The sequence below is a fragment of the Gastrolobium bilobum genome, unplaced genomic scaffold (genome assembly GCF_033153095.1).
Source record: "Gastrolobium bilobum isolate Gb01-03AN ecotype WA unplaced genomic scaffold, APGP_CSIRO_Gbil_v1 utg38165, whole genome shotgun sequence".
Lineage (NCBI taxonomy): Eukaryota > Viridiplantae > Streptophyta > Magnoliopsida > Fabales > Fabaceae > Gastrolobium > Gastrolobium bilobum.
The window spans coordinates 29289-52406 of record NW_026897238.1 but is presented as its reverse complement, the minus strand read 5'-3'; the positions used below and the strand labels follow the sequence as shown (position 1 = coordinate 52406).

Sequence of the window (23118 nt, the reverse complement as noted above, 5' to 3'; positions counted from 1 at the left end):
CCCAGAACTGTCCCTCCAATCCACTCCATCCGGGGATCATCTTCCACTACTCACAACTGCACTCCACTACCCATGATCACACCATGACGCCTGCAGAATTACCTTCTGGGTATATATCACTTCCTCCATAACTGCGACAGTAACCTCATATAAGTGGGACTCTACAACCTGGAAAACACACATTCACTACCTCCCAATTGATCTTACTTGTGCATTGTACACCCAGAAAACCCAATTCCCCCTCACTCTGCAGGTGTCCACACAGACACCCTTGATATCAAACTGTTGGCCTAAGTGTTCTAATCTTTCCCATATCAAATACCTCTGCTATCGTTCTGTAGATAAAAACACCAGTCCCATTCATTTGGGCTGGACATTTCCTGTTCAATCACCCTGAACAGAAGTGATGGGCAACCACCTCACATCCACACCACTCATCTAAAGCTCACACATCATGGTTAGTAAAAACCCTCAATTAAATCTAAAACTAGACAAAACATAGGTAAAATCAGGAATATGATTGGTCATGGAAAGTTGACCTGCTAATAGTGATGTATGTCCTGCCAAGTAATGCAGAGTCCAGCAAGACTTCAATAAGTGTGTGTGTTTAGTGTACGCGTATACAAAAGAATTAGGATCAGACAAGCCACATAAGATGATTAAGGTTCCATTCTTAGAGCAATATCTATAGTACAAATACATGAGCTAAGAGATGCTAGATAGCGCAATTTACAAGTGAGTGGAGTCAACTAAGACATATTAATAAATTTCAATCTACACTAAAAAAGGTTTTATTTACTTTGATATCTAATTTCTAGTATTTAAGAACGAGACATTACACCAACACTGAAGCCTCAAGCTTCAACCACAGCAACAAATTCAAAAACCAACACAAGAACAAGCCAATTTGGCAAACCAATTCAAATGGGTCATTAGAAAACAAAGTCAAGATTCAAACTTTGAACACTCACAGTCGAAAATGCTCGAACTTTTTAACACGGCAAGTCCGCAACTTATCATTTGGCGGCGGTTGTTTCGTGGGGCGTCTTGGCCACGATGGAGAGCGCGTGCAACCCAGATTGAAGCTCGTCGGCGAGGAGGTCGTAGATCATGCGGTGACGTTTCACAAGGCTATGGCCGTCGAACTTGGGGGAAACGATCTTGACGTTGAAATGAGTCTCCTTGTCGGAAGAATCCCTCATGGCAGCGTGACCGGCATGCTGGTACGACACGTCGTCGACCTCCAAAACGATGGGTTCCAGCGCCGACTGCAACTTCGTCTTTATCCTATTGGCTCTCGATAGCACCACGTTCGCTCCCCTCCAAGCCATCCAATTGGTGGTATTCTCAATTTAGGGTTTTGAGAACCTCAAAATTACAGATAGTGGGGTATTATAAATGGCTATTTTGTGTCATTCTACATCCTTTTAAATGATATATTTTGTCATTTAAAATGTGTCATTGTTATCAAAAAAAAAAAAATGTGTCATTTTCTCCTTATTTTGTGTCAACTTTGTATTTATGTCCTTATTCAATAGAACAGTTTCAACAAGTAAACAGTGAAATGGCTGATATGCTGAGAAGGATATCATCTCTATAATTTATCTCTTTTTCTCACATAAGATAAGATGACAAAATTTTGTATTCTTTAAAATGACACACTCTCTTCTCTTATTTTATTAGTGTGTTTAAATATTGTAATAACAGAGTATGAATAAAAGATATTTTGTATTACTCCTCACCTTCATCTATATATATTGAGATGGTATGACATCTATTCTGATACATTGAATAATATAATTTCTGACTTGTTCTCCTCATTCTCTTTTTCTCTATCTCGTAATTTTCTTTTATTGAGTTGATTCCATTTATTTACCTCTCTTTTCACAACACGTTATCACACAATTTGGTTAGAATTTTCAAAAGTTGCTCAAGGTGGAAAATTTTGTTACGAAATATTTTATTATTTTTAGTTGTTGATTTCAACACGATAGTCCTATTTTATTTTAGTGTATGTTGGTATGCTATATTAACAATTATTTATTTATTTATATAGCATGTCAAATATTACAAAGAGGGAGTTTGCAACGTCAGTTATTGTCGGAAGTAATTATCTAAGATGGGCTTTTAATGTCAAGATAATCTAACATCACTAGATCTCAGTGAGGCCATTCTCCATGAATCTAGTTGTACTTTTGCCTAGAAGGCCAAAGTTTTGATCTTTATTCGCCACCATCTACTTGAAGATCTAAAGGCAAAATATGTAACTGAAGAGGACCTTGCAATTTTATGGTAATCCTTGAAGGATCGTTATGACCATCAACAAGATGTTATCCTTCCCCAACCTAGATTTGAATGGATCAATATGTGCTTTTAGGATTTTAAATCCAAAAGGGAGTATAATTTTGTTATTCATCAAATTATGCCCCTAATGAGTCTCTGAGGCTAGAAGATCATGAAGATTAAAATGTCGAAAAAAATATATTATCTACCTTCCATCCTAGAAACCTTATACTCCAAAAATAGTACAGGGCAAAAAATTATTCAAAGCATTATGAGCTTATCTCTGCTTTACTTGTGGCTGAAAAACACAACCAGCTGTTGATGCACAACCATAACACTTGTCTTGTTGGTTCTACACCTATGCCAGAAGCACATGCTACACAACGTCATGGACAAAAGAACCATGGAAAATGGAAGGAAAAAAGGCGCAAAATTGAACCGCAGCTATAGAAAAATAAGAGTTCAAAAGGCCCCTGTAGTGGTCCATAAAAGAATGCAAGCCTAGTAGTGCCTAATAATTATGCTCATAATGTTTGTCATAGATGTGGGGGTATAGGTCATTGATCTTGTACTTGTCGTACTCCAAAGCACCTAGTTGAACTCTATCAAAAGGACAAAAATGAAAAGAAAAAAAAGACAATTTCGTTGGTCAATCTATGGTGGTGAATGGAGGCCCCACAATGGATAATATTCCTTTGGACATCGATCAGTTTAGAAATTTTAATTCCATTGATATAGACCAATTTATGGATTCTGCTTAGAATTTTCTCAATTGCACTATTTAAGTTTAGTTTTGATGTTTTCATGTCTATTTTAGCTTTCATGCATTTCATATTCCCTTTGTAAACATCAAACTTTTGAGAAATATCTATCCTTATTATTATTATTTTTGTCATAGGTGTGAATAAATTAAGATTTATTTTCACATGCTTCTCATTGAATAAATTATTGAATGCTTTAATTGGTTATTGAATAGCTTTTAACCATGCATGAAACAATTATAACCTGTTGGTCAAAAAGCATTGCCTGAAGCAAATGCCAACTTTATGAAAAACTTTAACCATTTTGAGGGCTATGAGTGCAAACAATGATACAACCCTTGAAGGGATGGTAGAAAATCTTACTTTGAGTCAAATCATGACAAAGGAAAGAAGCCAAACAAATATGGCTAATGAAATGAATATTGCTAAATAAAATAAAGGAAAAAATGATGAATCTCATGTCATTAAAAAGAAGTTGAAAGCCATTTTGTTGGTTACTGCTCCAGAAGTAGCAAATGTAACATCCTACGTAAAACAAAATTACACACTAATCAAATTATGGAAGAACCTAAAACTGTCATTACCATAGTTAATTATACATAAAAGGATACACTGAGTACATCTGTTTCATTATAGATACCAACACACAAACTATTCACATATTTGATCATACTTCTTCATACTCTTATTTATTTGTTACATAGAGTAGGAATACAAGTTTTAGTTCTATTAATCATCCGTATTAAATGGAACTGTTTCTACCAGTCTAGGTAAAATATAACAGCCATTCATCGTGTTCCAATAATAACACAAAATTCAGATTTTTCTTCATCGGCATAGAACATCACCCACCATCTGTCTCCTGTTAGGAAAATGCTTGGCATGATTCCTTTCTGAACAAGTTAGCATAAAAATAAAGTAATGTTGAGGTTTTCTAATTATAACTAGTCCAGTCGCAATAACGAAAAATATCATTCTATCAAGTATGTTTATATTATGAACATAATAACAGAGATAATAAACACAGAAAATAATGTCTAATATTTAATTGAAACTGCTAAAGCCTAGCCTTTGATGGTTTCTGAATATGAAACATTTTAAGTAGCCAAGCTCAAAGTCAAATAAGACGTCATTTACAATATTACGATATGAACTCAAACCTTTGTGGATAAGTTCACATTAGAATCATATAATTAAAAATTACATATTTTGTTAATATTCATTAGGTATTATAGAGAATAAATCTAATTAAAATATTTTTAAAATTAGAAAAAGAACATAATAAAATAACAAAATTATCCAAACTATGTAAATATAAAATAGTTAAAAAAGAAAAAGGAACTATGAGAATGATTTTTACTCCCAACATTACCTTTTCTTATATCAATACTCAGTTTCTATAAGCTCTTTCTTTCACGCCTACGATTCTCTTTTTCGTGCCTCTCTCTTTGTCTTTTATCTTAAAACTTAAGACCTATTTATAGATGCTTTCTCACTTCACTTCCACGATATCTTATGAAATTTTTCTAAGATTCCAATATTCCTTTCATTAATATTATATTGCCAAGCCATCATTACATGGTACTTGGTTAGATGAATTTTTACTACAAAACACCATTCCATTTCATTTACTTTTCCTTTTACTTAGATTTCAATTATAAGATATTATTCACTTTTGCTACATTCAAGATACTATACTATATATATATATATAGGCGCTACACGTTCCTTTGATATTATTATTATTATTATTATTTTGAAGTTAACAAACCTAGTCAAATCTTTCAATTTGATTATATACATACATCTTTCATATTATTATTTTTATTTTATTTTATTATTAAAATAAAAAATAATATTAATATCTTCTTAATTACATATCCCAAATATTATCTTTAAAATTTATAATATTAATATCCATTAATCTATTTATTTATTATAACCATTACTGTTATTATATATTTTGATTTATTATTATTATTATTACTATTATTATTATTTATTTAGATGTTATATTTTTCCTCCCCTAAATTTAATTTTGTCCCAAAAATTTATATACACCTTTTAGAAGAGTTCTCGATAACTTTGTCGTAGTTTATCTTTTTTCCCACATGGCTTCTTGTGGTGTTAAACCTTCCCAGCGAAATTTAACTGGCGAAATAATTTTATTCCTCGGCTACTTCATACTTTTATCAAGGATTTGACCGGCCTGGTTCTAATTGTTATATTCTCTTTAACTTGTACTGAGTCTAGATAAAGGATATAAGAAGGATCTGGGATATATTTTCTAAGCTGAAAAATATTATGGAGTTTGGAAAGATGAGATGGAAGAGCAAGTTGGTAAGCAACTACCCCAATTTTTTGGAGTATTTAAAATGGAACAATGTACCTAGGACTTAATTTTCTAACCCTAAGTGTTCTACCTACACCTGTGGTAGGGAAAAGTTTTAGAAACACATGTTCTCCTTCTTCAAAAGTCAAAGATTTTCGCTTATTATCAAAATAACTTTTCTATTTGCTTTATCTTTTTAAGATTTTCTTTGATCATCTGAATTTGTCTTGAGATTTTTTGGACTAATTTCGATCCCAACAATTGTTTTTCTCCTTTTTCATACCAACTTATAGGAGATCTACATTTTATTCCATAAAGTGCCTCATATTGAGCCATTTTAATGCTTGAGTGGAAACTATTGTAATAGACAAATTCTACTAATGACAAATATCTATTCCAGCAACCTCCTTGTTCAAGAATACAAGCTCTGAGCATATCATCTAAAGTTTGAATGGTTTTCTTTATTTGACCATCAGTTTGAGGGTGATAAGATGTACTAAGTCTCAGTTTAGTTCCAAAAGCTTGCTGTAACGATCCCCAAAATCTAGAAGTAAATCTATGATCTTTATCTGACACAATACTTAGAGGTACCCCATGAAGTTTAACGATTTCCTTTACATACAATTGTGCTAACCTCTCAAGGGAATATTGAACTCTAATTGGTAGAAAATGAGCAGATTCAATTAACCAAACAATGATTACCCGAATTGCATCATAACCTTTTAGGGTTCTTGGTAAACCTAGCATAAAATCTGTGGCTACACTTTCCCATTTCCACTCGGGTATGTCTAGTATAACACCTCACATTTCTAAAATTTAATATTTAAAATATCAAATGAGAATTAAAGAGAAGGATAGTGAAAATCCTGAATATAAGGCCAAAATACAAAGAAAGGGCAAAACGGTAATTAGCCAACACGCAACCCTAGGAAGATAAAAATTGAGATGAAGGTCTCCGATGATAAAAATAACCCTGGAAATGGATTCAGAACGAAAAATTGAGTGGACAGGCAAGTTTCAGAAAAATCAGTGAATAGTATTTTTCGCGGGTAAAAATACTGCGGTACGATTGCACCGTAAAACATGCCGATTGAGTTTTGAGCTCTAGGTTTCAAATATGAGTTATAAATGGTTTGTTGAGTTAGGAAATATGATTTTGATAAAATTTGATGGAATTAAGTCATTTTGGGGAAAAATTGATGAATAGTGATTTTCCGGTGTAAAATACTGCGGTATAATTGTACCGATAAGCGTGAAAATTTTATCAGTATTTTTGGGAAACAAAAATATGACATGAACAAGAAAAATACGTAGGTCATGAATTTATGGTTGAAATTAGTGATTTATTTAAAGTTAAATCGCGTGTGGGACCCACCTATGGCTTAAGTGACTTAAAAGTCACATTTTCATGACATTTTCTCTCTCCTCCCTCTCTTCCTCCCCGTGACCAGCAGCCCTCCTCCCCCCATTTTTCATGAAAATTTTCTTTGATCCATAACTTAGCCGTTTCTCCACCGAATCCAACGATTTTTGTCTTGAATCTTGACGGAAATCACCTTCTAAACACATTGGTACCACTATTGAGCCTTGAAACTCTCTCTTTGGTGAGATATTGGCCATTTACAGCCACAAAATTTTGGAGAAAGATGATGTTCATGGAGTTGTTTGGAGCTCCAATGGTTTAGGATAGCTTGGAGGAGTCTTGTGCCAAGCTTTTGAGTAAGTTTCTTCACCATTTTAACGGTTTAATCCTTGGATTGAATTCATGAACCCTAAGGGGGAATTTGATGATTTGTGATGTTAGAGAGCTCAAATAGAAAATGTGTATTACATGATAATGTCTTAGAATGATGTGTTAGAGCTACAAATGCCATGAAAATTATTGGTGAAAAATATGGTTTTGTAACTTAGAAAATTTTGAGGTTGTCATGACTTTGAATTTTGAAAATGTGTTAGGATTGTATTAGTGAGTTGTTGTATGATTATATGTTGATATAATGGGATTGTATGAGGTGTGGAATGGTTAAAATTGGGTGAAAATTCCTTGGAATGGATTATGTGCAATTCGGCCTTTAAAGGGAAATTAAGGAATGGATGTTGTTGGAAATTATTTGAGTGATGTATGATGTGCTGAATGGTACTTAGATGGGTTGTGTGGTGGTTTAAAGGTTGTAGAATCAATGAAAAATGATTGAAGGTGTTAATTGCCATAAAGGATCCTAGAGTAAAATATTAGGCAAAACATTGTTTAAAAGACGTAAAGTGAAAAATGGCACTTGGTATGGCCTTTTGGCAACCTGTGGAAGTATAATAAAATGAGAAAGAAAATCTAGAAAAATAATTTGTGAAATAAGCCTTAAGAGGCCGAACCTACAAGGTGTAGGAGTGAAATTTGACGTTTTTCGTATTTTGATGGAATGGCCGTGTACTGACGATTCGTACATGGTTACTGTAGGTTGTCGTCCGTCGATTTGAACACCGAACCGTGAGTCGGTGGATTGCCTTTGGTCCTGGACCAAGTGGGATTGAGGTAAGTGGTTGAATCATGCTTGTATTGTTGTAAATTGCATGCTTTCGTATGAGTTTTGAGTAATTGGGAACGTCCTATGTGTAGGCGTTCTGTTGAGTAACAAACTTGGAACCTAAGCTGCTGTGGAGCTAAGTGGAGTAACATATTGAGGTAACCTTTTGGTACTGGGGGCTGTTCCCCTTTTCTGTTCCACCTTGCCAGTTGATGGCAACGGTAGGAAGTGTGTATGAATAGTATAGAACACATGAGCATGCATGCATTATTGCTATGGGTATTGCGGTACCGAGTCTCTGGCCAGTAGACAGTTTTATTAGCCTTCGGGCAGTTTCGGACTTCCGCTGGATAGGTCTCCAGGAGGGAGTTCCAGTTGACTGTGTGTCATGGTGTGTGATCCGGGTAGGAGCACACTAGGAATGTCTTTGGCGTTTTGGTTGGTTTGGGCATCATGGTTGTGGTTTCTGTGAACACACCTTGGATGATACCCATAGGCTTATATATGCCCAGGGCGTACGTGGAATTGGGGTTACCATCCCGTATCGTTGTAGTTTGTTTCTTTATATTTCCCATTTCTCTAAATCCCTTGCTATATCCCGTTTTCAAAGTGGTTGTTTTATTCTATTGATATGCATCGAAGTGAACCATTGGGTGGAGTTTTCTCCAGAACCTCTTGGTTACTGAGATATATTCGTATATCTCATCTCGTCTCGGGGCATTTATTTCTGGATGTACCTGTGGCGTTGGAACAGCGGGCAAGAGGCCCGCAGGGTGACAGAGGAACATTTTCAGTATTTGGCATATTGTTCATGTTGGCATGCTTAGGTCTAGTAGTTTGTATCATTTAAATTTATGTCTAAATTTGTAATTGGTGTTGTAATATTGTAAAAGGCAATTTGAAGTTGAAGTTGTAAGTTGTAATATTTAAGTGTATGTGTAAATGTAAGAGAGGCATGATGTACTAAGATGGAAGAATTTTAGGCCTATGTTAGAGTTATGATTACATGCTTATATTGTGAAACTACATGTGAATGGGACCTATGTGATTGAAACAAGTAAGAAATATAATGTGAGCTCTATTGTATAAACTGTGTAATAACTATAAACTGGATTGAGTTGTAAGTGCCCCAAGGCGTTGTTGGTCCTTGTGTGTGCCACCCATTGGATTATTATTGTATTATCATGTGATTATTAGGTACCTTTGAGGCTTAAATGATCTTTTACAAATTTGGGATTATTGGAAAAACAAAAGAAACTCTGGCGAATTTTCTGTAGAATTGGCAGATTTTAGGCGAACTTCGGGAGAGCATATCTCCCTCCATAGAGGTCCAATAGGGACGTTCCATACCCCATTTTGAAGGTTGAGATGTCCTCTACCTTGTGTCAAAATTTGAGGAAATTCTGGGTTGATATTCGGCCTGAAAAAAATAGAGAAACGCGGACTGCTCATGTGCCACTGCATCTGAGGCAGTTCTGGACCTGATTTGGGAAATTAATTCCCGCTTCGTTTCTCAGTCAAATTAAGCGTGTGATATATCAAAATGAAGTTTGAGATGTCTAGTTTGTAGGATAAAAATTTGAGAGCAAATGAATGAGTGGATTGAGTGCAGTAATTCGAGTAATGTGAGTGGTTTGGGGTGTTTTTGGGGTTGGTTAGCTATTTGCTTATCCAACTTCAAACGGCGATAACCGGAGAAAATGAGCTCCGAATTGAGCATATGATAGCTTATTAAAAAGGGAATTAAGTAAGACAAAGATCTAATCCAAGAAGAAGGTTTGGTTGCGAACGATGTGGTCGCAGAAAAATTAAGAGTGAAACATGTCCGAATAGGTAAAAACGTAAAGTTTGGAATTTGGCTAAGTGAGTTTATGAGAACTCCTTAGTAACTTATAATAAGTAATGTGAGTTATAAAAATAGTTTAAATAAGTCTTCCGCAAGATTTTACAGTTACGGTCACAGCTTTTAATTATTACGCCTTTTTATGTTTTAAATGCTCGCGTAATAATCGGAAAAAGTTTATTCGCATTTTTATAAATGAACTGCTGTGATTGTAACTGCGCTTAATATCATGATTAATGTTAACAATACCGGTGTACAACGGGCTGTTACATCTAGTGGTTGTAGTAATCTTGAAGGCTTTTGATGTTCAATTTTTACTTTTTGGCAAATTAGACACTTTGAAACATATTCTGCAATATCTCTCTTCATTCTCGGCCATCGGAACATCTTTTTTAGATCTTGATACATTTTAGTGAAAGCAGAGGAATAATGAATTTACTTTTATGTGCTTCATTTAATATCTCTTTCATCAATTTTTATTTCCTAGGTATAACAATTCAACTTTGAAATTTCACGAATTCTTCTTATCCTTTAGTAAATCCTTTATGTTTAAGAAATTTTTCTAAACTTGAATCCTCCTGCTGAGTTCTTCTAATTTTGTCTATTAGCTCATTATCCATTCTTATTTCACTAATTCCCAGACTTCTAGGCAATACAATCACATATAATCTCATATCTATAAATTTTTCTAGTAACTCTATTTCTTTGATCATTAATTGTTACATATGAAGAGATTTTCTGCTCAAAATATCAACTACTACATTTTCTTGTCCTGGATGATATTTAAGTTCAAAATCACATTCTTTTAAAAATTACATCCATCTTCTTTGCCTCGTATTTAATTATTTTTGGTCAAATAAATATTTAAAAATTTTATGATAATTGAAAACTTCAAATTTGAATCCATACAAATAATATCTCCATATTTTATGTGCAAAAACTATTGCAGCTAGTTCCAAGTGATGAATTGATAATTTTCCTTATAAGGTCTTAATTGTCCCGATGCATAAGCTATGACTTTTCTTTGTTGTATTAAAACACATCCTAATCTCTTTTTAGATGTATCACTGTAAACCTCAAATTTTCTTAATGGATCGAGAATTGTTAAAATTGGTGCATATGTTAATTTATTTTTCAAATCTTGAAAACAATCTTCACACTCTTGTGTCCAAATAAAAGGAATTCCTTTTCTAGTCAGCCTAGTTAAAGGTAATACTAATTGTGAAAATCTTTTAATAAATCTTCTATAATATCCTGCAAATCTTAGGAAACTCCTTACTTCAATGATAGTTTTAGGCCTTTCTCAATGCAATATAACCTCGATTTTACTAGAATCAACAGACACTCCTTCTTCAGATATTACATGACCCATTTAACTTCCTTCATCCAAAATTCACATTTTTTAAGTTTAATATACAATTGCTTATCTTTTAAAATGTGTAAAACTATCCTCATATGCTTTTCATGTTCTTCTTCGATTTTAGAATATATTAAGATATCTTCAATTAACACTACTACAAGTTGATCCAAACAAGGCCTAAAAATCCTATTAATATAATCCATAAATACAGCTGGAACATCTGTTAATCCAAATATCATCACTAGATACTCATAGTGTATGTACCTAGTTCTAAAAGTTGTCTTTGGAATATCTTTTGTCTCAATCCTGATTTGATGATAACCTGATTTTAAATCTATTTTAGAAAACACTTTGGCTCCTTTTAACTGATCTAAAAGGTCATCAATTCTAGGTAAATGATATTTGTTTTTAATGGTAACTTTATTCAGTTGTCTATAATCCACACACACTCTCGCACTTCCATCTTTTTTTTAACAAAGCATATTGGTGCTTCCCAGGGTGACACACTTGGTTTGATGAACTGTTTTGATAAAAATTCCTCTGGTTGTTTCTTTTGTTCAACAAGCTCTAAGGGTGACATCCTATAGAGTGCAATAAAAATTGGATCTACTCCAGGTATCAAAATAATGAAAGAATCAATTTCTCTTGTTGGGGGTAAACCCATAATATCATCCAGAAAAAACCTCTGCGTATTCAAAGACCACTAAAACACTATTTATATCAGGTTTAACCTTTGAATCTGAAAGATTAAAGAGAACATATCGTTGTTCTCCTTCAAACATAATTTTCCTAAGTTGGGAGGTGGACAACAACAAGGATTCATTAGGAAACTCTGGTTCTTTCGTAAAAAATTATCTTTTTATTACAACAATCAATGACTACACAATTGGAAGACAACCAATACATTCTAAGAACTACATCTATGTTGATCATAGGTAGACATACTAAATCTATCTCAAATAACTTCTCTTTAATTTGGAGAGATCAATTTTTACAGACTTATAATATGGTTATCTTTTCACCAGTAGGAATCGAAACTTCTATATGAAAAGGTAAAACAAAAATTGGTAATTTTAATTTTTCAGCAGAAGAGATAGAGATAAAAGAATGGGTTGTTCCAAAATCATAAAGTACAGTTATAAGAGAATCTTGTTTTAGACCTGTACGTTGAACTAAGCTTGAAGCTTGAGTCGTTTCCTGGTCACTGAAGGTAAAAACTCTTCCTTTTGCAAAAGTTGGGTAGATGAATTCTGACATTGTTTTGAGGATATTGCCTTATCATATACCCTAACTTTCCACATTTAAAACGAATGCTTTGTCCTGCTAGGCATTCTCCAGTATGATTCTTCTTGCATTTTGGACAAACTGAAATATGAGAATTTACTTGACTTTCATTTCTTCGTTTTTCCATTTTAACAAAGTTATTTCCCGAATTTTGAACTTGTGGAAATTATCCTTTGTTCTTTTCATTGTTCTTCTTTTGATTTGTCCATCTGATTTTCTCTCTTTCCTCCTCAACTTGTACCATGCTTGCCTCAATCTCTCGAAACCTATTTATTAACGAGGAAAGTTTTTTATTTGATGTCCTATTATCATACATTTAAGTTTAGATTTTAATCCAGATTCAAACTTAGTTATTGACCATTCATCATTAGGGTTGTTTTCTACATAATTTGAATATCTTGATAGTTCCTTAAATTTTGCTAGATATTCACCAACAATCATTTGTCCTTGTTTTAATTCAAGAAATTCAATTTCTTTTCTGTTTCTAGTTATATCGAGAAAATATAGTCTCGTAAATTTTGGTCAATGGGTTAAACAATATTCCCTGAAGTGAATATTGCAAATTATAATTTTAGACATGATAATAATTATGGTCATATTTGATGACATGATAAAAATTAGTTCTTTGTCATCCTTGAAGTGAATGCAATAGAATTACATAATCATGGATATGGTTGTGGGCATGTCTACAACAATACTTGCAATAGCTTTAGAAGAGCAGATTATTTGTTTAGATGAATCAATTTGATGAATTATTCATCTAGTTATATGCCCAATAATTATGAACCTAAAGTTCACTAGCTCATATTCTTTTAAGCATACTCTCCTCTTGAACTTGTCTGTGGATGTGAACCTGATGTTTTCCATGTGCGCATTTTTTGGTTGCGTTATATCTATCCTTATGTCATATGAAGGTTTGACATTTATGTGAGTTTTAGAGACTCAATACATAATCAAGTACTTGGAGCCCTGATGGGCGACTTATTTAATACATGATTCATTGATTAAATATATAATGAAGGACATTTCCTGATATTAGGGGGAGAAAACCAGAAGTTTAGTGAATCCCAGGAAATTATTTTAATGAGAAAAACCAAACGAATTATTTTGGTCCACGTACAAGTATAATTGAACTCGAAGTTCAAAATATCATTAACTTGCAAACTTTAGTAAGTTAAATGACATAAATATTTAATGATCATAAAGAAGTGACTAAGTTCCATATTCCTACAAAGAATGCACCACCTATAGTGGAGATTCCAATGGGACTAAATATGTCAAAGTCTAATCAACACCGGAAGCATAAATGACGTGTAGGGATTGAAAGACATAAATCCGCAAAAAATTAAAATAAGTCATTCATCACGCCTTCTGAAGAGGTTAATCCTAAAGAAAGAGAACCCGCTGAAATAAGTGCAATTGCTAATTGTAACAATCCCAAGAACACGGAACGACCAAATATGAATGTCATGGGAAATGATGAAGATTTGGTTGAAATTGACATAAAAGTTGCAATAAATTGTATTGATAAGGGAGAAAATATGATAATATTATTTGTCGCTAGCTACACGATTGCCTTCTCAGTAGCTCTTGTCTTAAAAGATAATCTGGATCCAGAACCCAAAACCATTCAAGAATTCCCGAAGCATTCAAATTGGAACGAATCAAAGAGGCAATTAAGAAAGAACAAGAATTTTCGGATAGACCCTACATCAATTATGATGTTTATTCTCCCATAATGAATTATATTACGTTCCATTACTTGATTAGTATGCCAACTAGGATGCATCTTGAAATGCATTTAATAGACGTCGTGACTACATGATCACTTGGCGATGATATTTATTTGAAGATCTCTGAAGGATAGAGCCCTGAAGGTTTATTGAATCCTTGAAAGATAGAATCCTAAAATTTTATTAAATCCCTGAAGGATGGAAACCAGAAGGTTTATTACTGTACACTTTTTTCCTTTTGCCAAATTTTTTTCCAAAGGGTTTTTCTTGGCCAAAGATTTTTAATGAGACAGTTTACGAAAGGTTTGGTAGCACATGTCATGTACTTTTTTTCATTCACTAGTTTTTTTCCATTGGGTTTTCTAGCAAGGTTTTAACGAGGCATGAACGTAGTGCAATGACGTCTAATGAGAAGTGTTATAAATGGACGTTATAATCCAATTGAATGGACATTGGTTTTGGGCGCAGAGCTCTTTGAGTTTCAAAGAAAAACCCTCAGGAAGCAACCTTATAACACCTCACATTTCTAAAAACATATATTAATATATTAAACAAGAATTAAAGGGAAGGATTAGTGGAAATCTTGAAGATTAGGTCAAAATACAAAGGAAGGGTAAAACGATAATTAGCCAAACACGTAACCCTAGGAAGGTAAAAATTGAGTAGAAGGTCTCAAATGATGAAAATAACCCTGGAAATGGATTCAGAACAAAAAATTGAGTGGCTAGACAAGTTTCAGAAAATTCAGTGAATAGTGTTTTTACCGGGTAAAAATATTACGGTACAGTTGCATCGTAAAACGTGCCGATTGAGTTTTGAGTCTAGGTTTTGGATATAAGTTATAAATGATATATAGGACTAGGAAATATGATTTCTGATGAAAATTGATGGAAATTAGTAAGTTTGGAGAAGCGTGCCTACGACGCGCGTAACAGCTTAAAACTGCAATTTCTCCGAACGACCGGAAAACTCCGGATTCATCTGATCAAGTATAATAAAAAGACTTTGGTGAATATTAAATTTTAGGTTTTTTAAATAATTCATGAATTAATTGAAGGTTAGTGGTGAAATTAAGTGAGTTTAAGTGAGGTGGCACTTGTGGGGCGCACTCCCACTTAAGTGACATGCCACATCACCTATTCCCCTCATTTTCCCTTCCTTTTGTGCGCTCAAACAACCCCCCATCGGCAGATTTTGGGCCGCCCTCCTCACCTCCATGGAAGCATGAAGCCTCAAATCAAAAAATGCTATCTCACAAAAGTTGTTCCCTTGGTCGATTCTAAGTGAAACCAACCATCATTTGCACTTGGGGAGCATTGTTGGAGGAGAAAACCACCATGGACAGATCTGCAAAAATTTGAAAGGGAGCTTGAAGGAGACATTGTAGTTGTTTCAAAGCTTAGGGGAAACACTCGTTGGGGTCTTGGGACTTGATTGGCGTTGAGTTTCCTTGATTAATTCCATGAACTTTATGTTAGGTTTTATGGATTTGGGGTTGTTTATGTTGATATTTTAATGTTGGTTGATGATGAATTTAAGTGGTTTTATTAATGTTAAGTTGGTTAATGAGTTTTTGTGATGGATTGACTTTTTCTACTACAAAAAGGAATTGAAATATCAAAAGGGATGAGTTTAATGAACCCTATATGGTTCAGATTTTGTGTGTAAAAATATGCACACCAAGTGTTTGATAATATGTCTATATGAAATAAAAGTTAGTCTATGCATTGATGAAGGTTAAAGTGATAGAAAAATTGAAAGAGAATTCATTAAACCTTAAGCTAGGCAAATTGGTCATCATGTGATAAAATAGTTAAAGGATGTGTTTAATCAAGTTTGTATGTGGAAATGTAAGTGTAATATGATTTAGAGTTGGTTTGTAAAAAGAATGAAGTATAGGAATTTCAAAAGAACCTTATGGACCTTTTAGGATCAACATAGGAGCTGTTATGTTAAAAAATTCATATCTGAAGCTACAGGACTTCAAATGGAGTGTGGTTTGTGCCAAATTAAATCCTTAAGTGTCTACTATAACATATCAAAAATTTGGGGGAATCGGAGTTAAGATGAATTTTTCGTGATTAAAATGGTACAAGATGTTGATGCTGTAAAAAGTGTGTGTATTTCGGCCCTTTAGAATTAATTGTGCAAATTAAGTGTTTAATTCATTGGTCATGTAAAACAATGATCCTTATGACATTTAATGATGATTGGCTAGTATTTGAACCAAACATAAAGTGTGAAATCTTAATTAAGTCTAGGATGTAGACTATGTTTATGTTAGAGTTTTGATGAAAAAGTTATGTAATAATTTGTATAAGACTACTTAGTGATCAAACAAGGAATTAACTAAGGTATATGAATAGGAAAACAAGTCAAATTCTTGGAGTTTCTAAGTGGTGCAATTCGGCCACTATAGGATTAATTGATCTAGGAATGAAAGTAAATTCACATAAGTGTTTGATTACATTTAGCAAGTAAATTCAAGTACATGCTATATAGATGGTTAGTTTGGAAACTTGTATTAACTTGTGGTTTTGAAAGATGTGTTAATATGTATTAAATCATGAAAACATTGGGTAATTGTCTTTGACTTGTGTGGTGGCATGGATTGATATAACTTGTAATTTGATGGTACATAGGTTGAAGAACAAGTTTAGAGACATTGGATTAAATACGTGAAATTCAAGCAAGCTTGGAATTGAGCTTTTTACAGGTAACCTCTTGGTACTGGGGCTTGATCCCCTTGTGTGTTCCACCATGCCCGTTGAGGGTGATGGTAGGAAATGTATGTAAGTAATGTAGAATAACATGATCATGCATTTAGTATGTGTGTTGGTACATAGAACGTACCGAGTCTCTGGACAGTAGACAGTTTTTGCCTTCGGGCGTTTCGGACTTCCACTGGATAGGTCTTCGAGAGGGAGTTCCAGTTGACCCAGGGTCGTGGTGTGTGATCCGGATAGGAGCACACTAGGAAGTCTCGGGTGTATGCGGATGGGAGGGGTACCTTGGTTGATGTTCTAGGAACACGCCTTGGATGAGACCCATAGGCTTATATGCCAAGGACGATGCGTGGTATTGGTAGCTACCATTCCCGCTTCGTCGTATTTTGTATTCCTATATTCCCCAGTTTCTCTAAATCCCTTGTTTTATCCCATTTTGAAAAGTGGTTATTTTATATTATTTATATGCATCGAAGTGAGCCATTGAGAGGAGTTTTCTCCAGAACTTCTGGATTACTGAGATATATTCGTATATCGCACCCCGTCTTGGGGGCTTTATTTCAGGAGGTAGCAGTGGCACCGGAGCGGCGGGCAAGAAGCCCGTAGGATGATTAGTCGGAGCACTTTTACTATTTTGAATTTTGATGGCCATGTGGCTTAGGCTAGACTTAGGGCATGAACATTCCATATGTATGTAGAAGGTGGTTCATAGTCATATTTGTTCATGTCATTTTACCTAAGTCTAGTTAGTTGTATATGTCAATTGAAGCTCATATTTCAAGTTGTAATTTAAAGTTGAAGTTATAAGTTGTAATATGTAAGGTAAACGTTGTAATTGTACAATTGATACATGATGTATTATGATGGAAGGGCTTTAGGCCTATTTTAGGTTTATGATTCATTGTATGTTGAGAATTTGCATGTAAATGGACTTTGGTGATTGAAACAAGTTAAAGAATTATAAAGTGAGCCATATGGTATGAACTATGTAATAAATATAAACTGAGTTGGGTTGTAAGTGCCCCAAGGCATTGTTGGTCCTTGTATGTGCCACCCATTGGTTATTAGGTACATTTGAGGCACTAGAGAGCATTTGCAAATTTGGAGATTTTAGGAAAAACAAAGGAAACTCTGGCGAATTTTCTGTAGAATTGCCAGAATTTAGGCAAATTTCGGGAGAACATATCTCCCTCCACAGAGGTCCGATAGGGACGTGCCATATGCCATTTTAAAGATTGAGATTTTCCCTACACTGTGTTAAAATATGAGGAAATTATGGGTTGCACGAAGCCTTGTAGAAGCCTATGAAAATGGATTGTTCAGAACGCACCTGTGCAGGGGCTGTTTCTGGCAGTTTTTGGGAATTTTATTCCCGCTTCTTTTCTTGGCCAAATTAAGTGTATGATATGTAAAATTGAGTCTTGAGGTGTCTAGTTTATGGTATAAAAATTTGAGAGAATTTGAGTGATTGGTTTTTCTGCAGTAATTCGTGGAGTGAAGGATGTTTAGAGCTGTTTTGGGGTTGGATGGCAGTTTTGCTTGTCCAACTTCAAACGGCGATATCCGGAGCAAACGAGATCGAAATGACTCGTGTGATGACTCATTGGAAAGGTAATTAAGTAAGAAAAAAAAGATAGCTAATGATGAAGGTCTGGTCTTGTGAGGTGTGTCCGCAGAAAAATAATAACCGAACCATGTTCGGATAGGTAGAAAACATAAGATTGGAAAATTGGCTAAGTGGGTTTATGGGAACCCCTTAGTGTATTGTATTGAGTAAAATAAGATATAAAAATAGTTTAAACAAGTATTCCGCAAGAGTTACAGTTATGGTCACAACTTTTATTTATTACGCTTTTTACGGTTTTAAATGATCGCGTAATAAACGGAAAAAGTTTACTCGCATTTTTATAAATGAATTGCTGTGATTGTAACTGTGTTTAATATCATAATTAATGTTAACAATACCGGTGTACAACAGGCTGTTACAAACCTTACCTTTGATTGCGCTCCTTCTGGTCCCTCTGTCCCCTGTCTCTATTCCGAGAAGGTTCCCTTTTCGTTTTGTGCTCAAATTTGGGTTTGATCTTATTCTAGATGTCATGTGTTTTTTTTAGTTCTGAAATATAGTTGGAGTTATTCATAAAAAGAGGCAACAAAGCACGGACACGCGACTTTTTTCAAATAATGCGTGTCGGACACGACACGCTCCGACACGTTTTGGCACGCGGTCAACGTTCCGACACGTTTTTCCGATACGCAGTCAACTTTTTTCAACACGCATCCGACACTTTTTTTTAAGGTCTTAATTTTATTTTATTAACTAAACATAAAAAAAAATTATAAATCAATTTTTTTTATTATGAAATTTGACATGAAAAATTAACAAGGTACGAAAAATTATTTTTGTTTATATTTATGTTATGAAATTTGAATATTTTATTGGTTATATGACTTATTATGGGTTGTTATATGTATTAAATATAAATTATATTATATATATTAAAAATATTATTTAATATCAAAATGTGTCCCAACGTGTCGAAATATGACATTTTTTAGAATTAACGTGTCGGCATGTTGTGTCATGTTCCGTGTCCCGTGTCAGTGTCGGTGCAACATAGAAAAGAGGTTTGAAGTTGAGGATGTGATTTTTTATTTTGTTTATTTTTTTTAGCTTTTCTGGTTACCTTTCTGTTTGAAGTATAAAGTATATGCACATTGTACTAAAAAAAATTGAACGGTGTAACTGTAGTCATTACATTTTGCATCTACCTAGATTATCAAGCTTTCTAAGTGTGATTGAAGGTTGATGAGGTGTATGAATAGCTAATGAATACACAGATCTGACTCCAGTTTCTCTGTTATATACTAATGAGTTATTTGTTGATTTGAGACTAGTTTAACATAAGGGATTTGGGGAGATTTTGTATGTTTATACAGATTTGTTGATGAAGCCTTGCTTTCAAACATAAATATTGATGTGACGTCAAGAGCTGAAGAATGGCGTTATAGATGAAATGGGATTCAAGTTCATAATCTTCATTCATCCTCATCCAAAAGAAGTCTACACTTAGTATTTCACTTACAATCTCTTGGTTACATGTTTGCTTGGGTCCTTCTTTTTGTAATCTACATGTGTCGTTTGCCTAGTTATTATTCATAGGCCTCGTTACTTTATTTTTCCTATTCAAGTGTTTTTTTGGGGTTTGTAGGGTGATGGAAATATCGCTGCAGTGAAAATGGCTATCGAATTCCATTCAAATGTCTAGAAATTAAAGATTCCATGAAGGATGTAGAGAAAACAAATTCTGAGAAACCACAGTCTTCTTTGGAAATCTCTGCCAGTAATGCAAAATCTCATAGTGTCACATGTTGCTGGGAGTTCACTACTTCACAATCACATAGAAGTTTACTAGATGGTTCATTGCCTTCGGAGAATAGGTCACATGCTTACATCACTTATAGAAGTCGTATACCCTCAATTACTGCAAAGATGCTGTCGGTACTTAGTTTTGAGGTAATCAATGATGCACGGACACGGATACAGGACACGACACGACACCCCGACACGTTAATTCTAAAAAATGCTAAATTTTGACACGTTGGGATACATTTTGATATTAAATAATATTTTTAATATATATAATATAGTTTACATTTAATACATATAACAACTTATAATAACTCATATACTAATCAAATATTCAAATTTCATAACATAATTATTAAAAAAAAGTAGAACATCCCAAGAGTGTAAAGTGTAGAAAATAGAAAAATTATTTTACTTATGATTACACACAGTTCAATTAAAATATTTTTTTTTGTATTATGTAATTGAATTACTTTTAATTATTAAAGTTTTAGCGAAAATTCATGCATGTTCCCACAACAAAATTTTATTTGAATAATACGTTTAGTGATCTTTATTAGTTGATTAGGAAATGCTATAGATCTCCAACTAGTGAACAACCTTCCTGACTTTAACCGGGGGCCTTTGATTTCTAAAATAAAAAACCGACGGTACCTCTCTCTCTCTATCTCTCTCTCTTCAACTTCCAAAAACCTAGAGCTTCAATAAATCTGTGTTAACATTTTACACTCCAAACTAACATCAATATCACCACCATCTTTTCCTCTTCCATTTCCCTTTTATTTTCTCTCCATCTTCAACATGAAGAAGCGTTCTTTTCTTTGCTGATGAGATCTTCCACAATGGCCAGATTTGACCCTTCTTCCCTGCTTTCCTTCATAATAGCGACGCCGTTTCACCTCTTCCACCGACGCTGAAGAAGCTTGATGTGCCTCTGGCAAGTGAGATTTTCTGTGTTAAAATTGATAAGAATTGAGTCATAAAAGAGCAACTTAAACACATATTTGCTAATTATATTGATTCTTTCTTTTCAATAATATTTCCCACCTATTAATTGTGTTTTTACAGGTAAAAGGCAAGAAAATTACAAATGATAAAAAGTCTGTTGACGCGACTCCACACAGAGAAAAGTTCCATATGGCATCATGTTGCATAGTACAAATGCCAGAGAATTGGCGCTAACTAGCGCCCGAATGGCGCAGACCCGCGTTGGATTGCGAACTTTGCAACGAAGAATTTTGAGTGGCGCTCAGTGGCACCAAAGTGGCGCCAACTGGCGCTACATTCATCAGCAAAATCATGGCGCTAACAGGCGCCCAAGTGGAGGAAATTATGGCGCCACTAGGCGCCCAAAGCAAAGGAAAATTGGCGCCAAGTGGCGCCCAAAAGGTGAAGGATGGCGCCAACTGGCGCCATGTTACGAAGACTCGGTTCCGACTTTGCAATTTTGCACAGAAGCGCAGCGCGAAGTGGCGCCAAACCGGCGCCAACTGGCACCGGGTTGCGGGAAAATAATACCGTGTTTTCGTGGGGGTATTTTTGGAAGAAGGAAAAGAGGTTTATAAATATGTTCTCTTGACAGAACCCTAAAATTCAGATTGATTCTTCTGAAGAGAGACGACGGCAGAGCTCTGAGGGGATTCTTGGGATCAAGTTCTTCTTCTCCTTTCTCCTTAATTTTATGCTTTTGAATATTGGATTATTTTTAGCCATGATTATGCTTGGCTAGTAATCTTTTATTGTAGTTAGGGTCACGAGCCTATGTGAACCCTTGTTACGATGGATTGATTTAGTTTTACTCATTTATATAATTATCTTTGTCTCTACCTTGTGCGTAATTCTATTTTCTTTATTAGAACTGATCAATCTGATAGTTGAGAATGGTTTGAGGGTTAGAATCCTAGATAGGAATATTGGGGTTTTGATCTTGAAAGGGGGTAGGATAACAATTGGTATGCATGCTAGGAATACATGTGTATTTAATTGCGTATGCTTAAATTATTGCGTTCATTGCTTAATACCATGAGGAACATTGCAAGGAATTGAGGTTCCAATTGGGGATTAAAGGGTTAACCTTGCAAGGAATTGAGGGTTAACTAATAAATATTCTTAGATAATAATTTATCCGAGTAATTATATGAATAAGTATTGTGAATCAATCCAAAGTAAGAAGTGGGGATCATAAGGTGAGTGCGCTCTAGCTACAATGCTTTCCTCATATTTTTAAAATCAATTCTCATTGTTATTGTTTTATTTCTATTAAATAAAAATTCAAAAACAAGTCTTTACTTTTATTTCTTATTGTTACTCAAAATCAATTCGCAATTTTTCCAAACAACAAATCGAGTTTTCCAACTTAAGGGGACTGGTTATTGTAGTACTTGGTTTACAATCCCTGTGGAGACGATACTCTACTTACTTTCTATATTACTTGTGCGATCGGTATACTTGCCGGAGAGCATCAAAGCTCTTCGTCGAGAAGCGAAATAGTTTTCCCTCGGAATTAAAGGATGGAAAAACAACATCGTCGACGTTGGAGGTGGTAGAGCTGGTTGAGGCTTCCCATAACGAGAGGTGTAAGTAGAGCAACTCCACGGGATTCTCGAAGCAGTTGAGATTCCGGCGAGAGATGAACCCGCGAAGCAACAGTAGTGACAGCAAGGACGTTTTTCGTTTTCTTGAATCCTCCGGCACCGGAGCCAGTACTGAGGTCCGACGACGAGGCTAATAATAAAAAGAAGGGAAGACCAGCAGCCGACGACGAAGAGAAGAACAGCTTCAATAAACCAGCGTTTGAACTCGTCCTTATGTAGTTTTTAATTTTTATTAAATATTTTTTTTAATTGTAATTTTATTTCTTTTTTACAAAAAAAAAATATCAAAACGTGTCCACATCGTTGACCG

The 23118-nt window shown here is 34.5% G+C and overlaps 1 pseudogene; it reads left to right on the top strand.

Moving 5' to 3' along the window:
• The first annotated feature begins 14541 nt into the window (after positions 1 to 14541).
• LOC133305093 (uncharacterized) lies at positions 14542 to 22514 on the top strand (annotated as a pseudogene).
• The last annotated feature ends 604 nt before the right edge of the window (positions 22515 to 23118 follow it).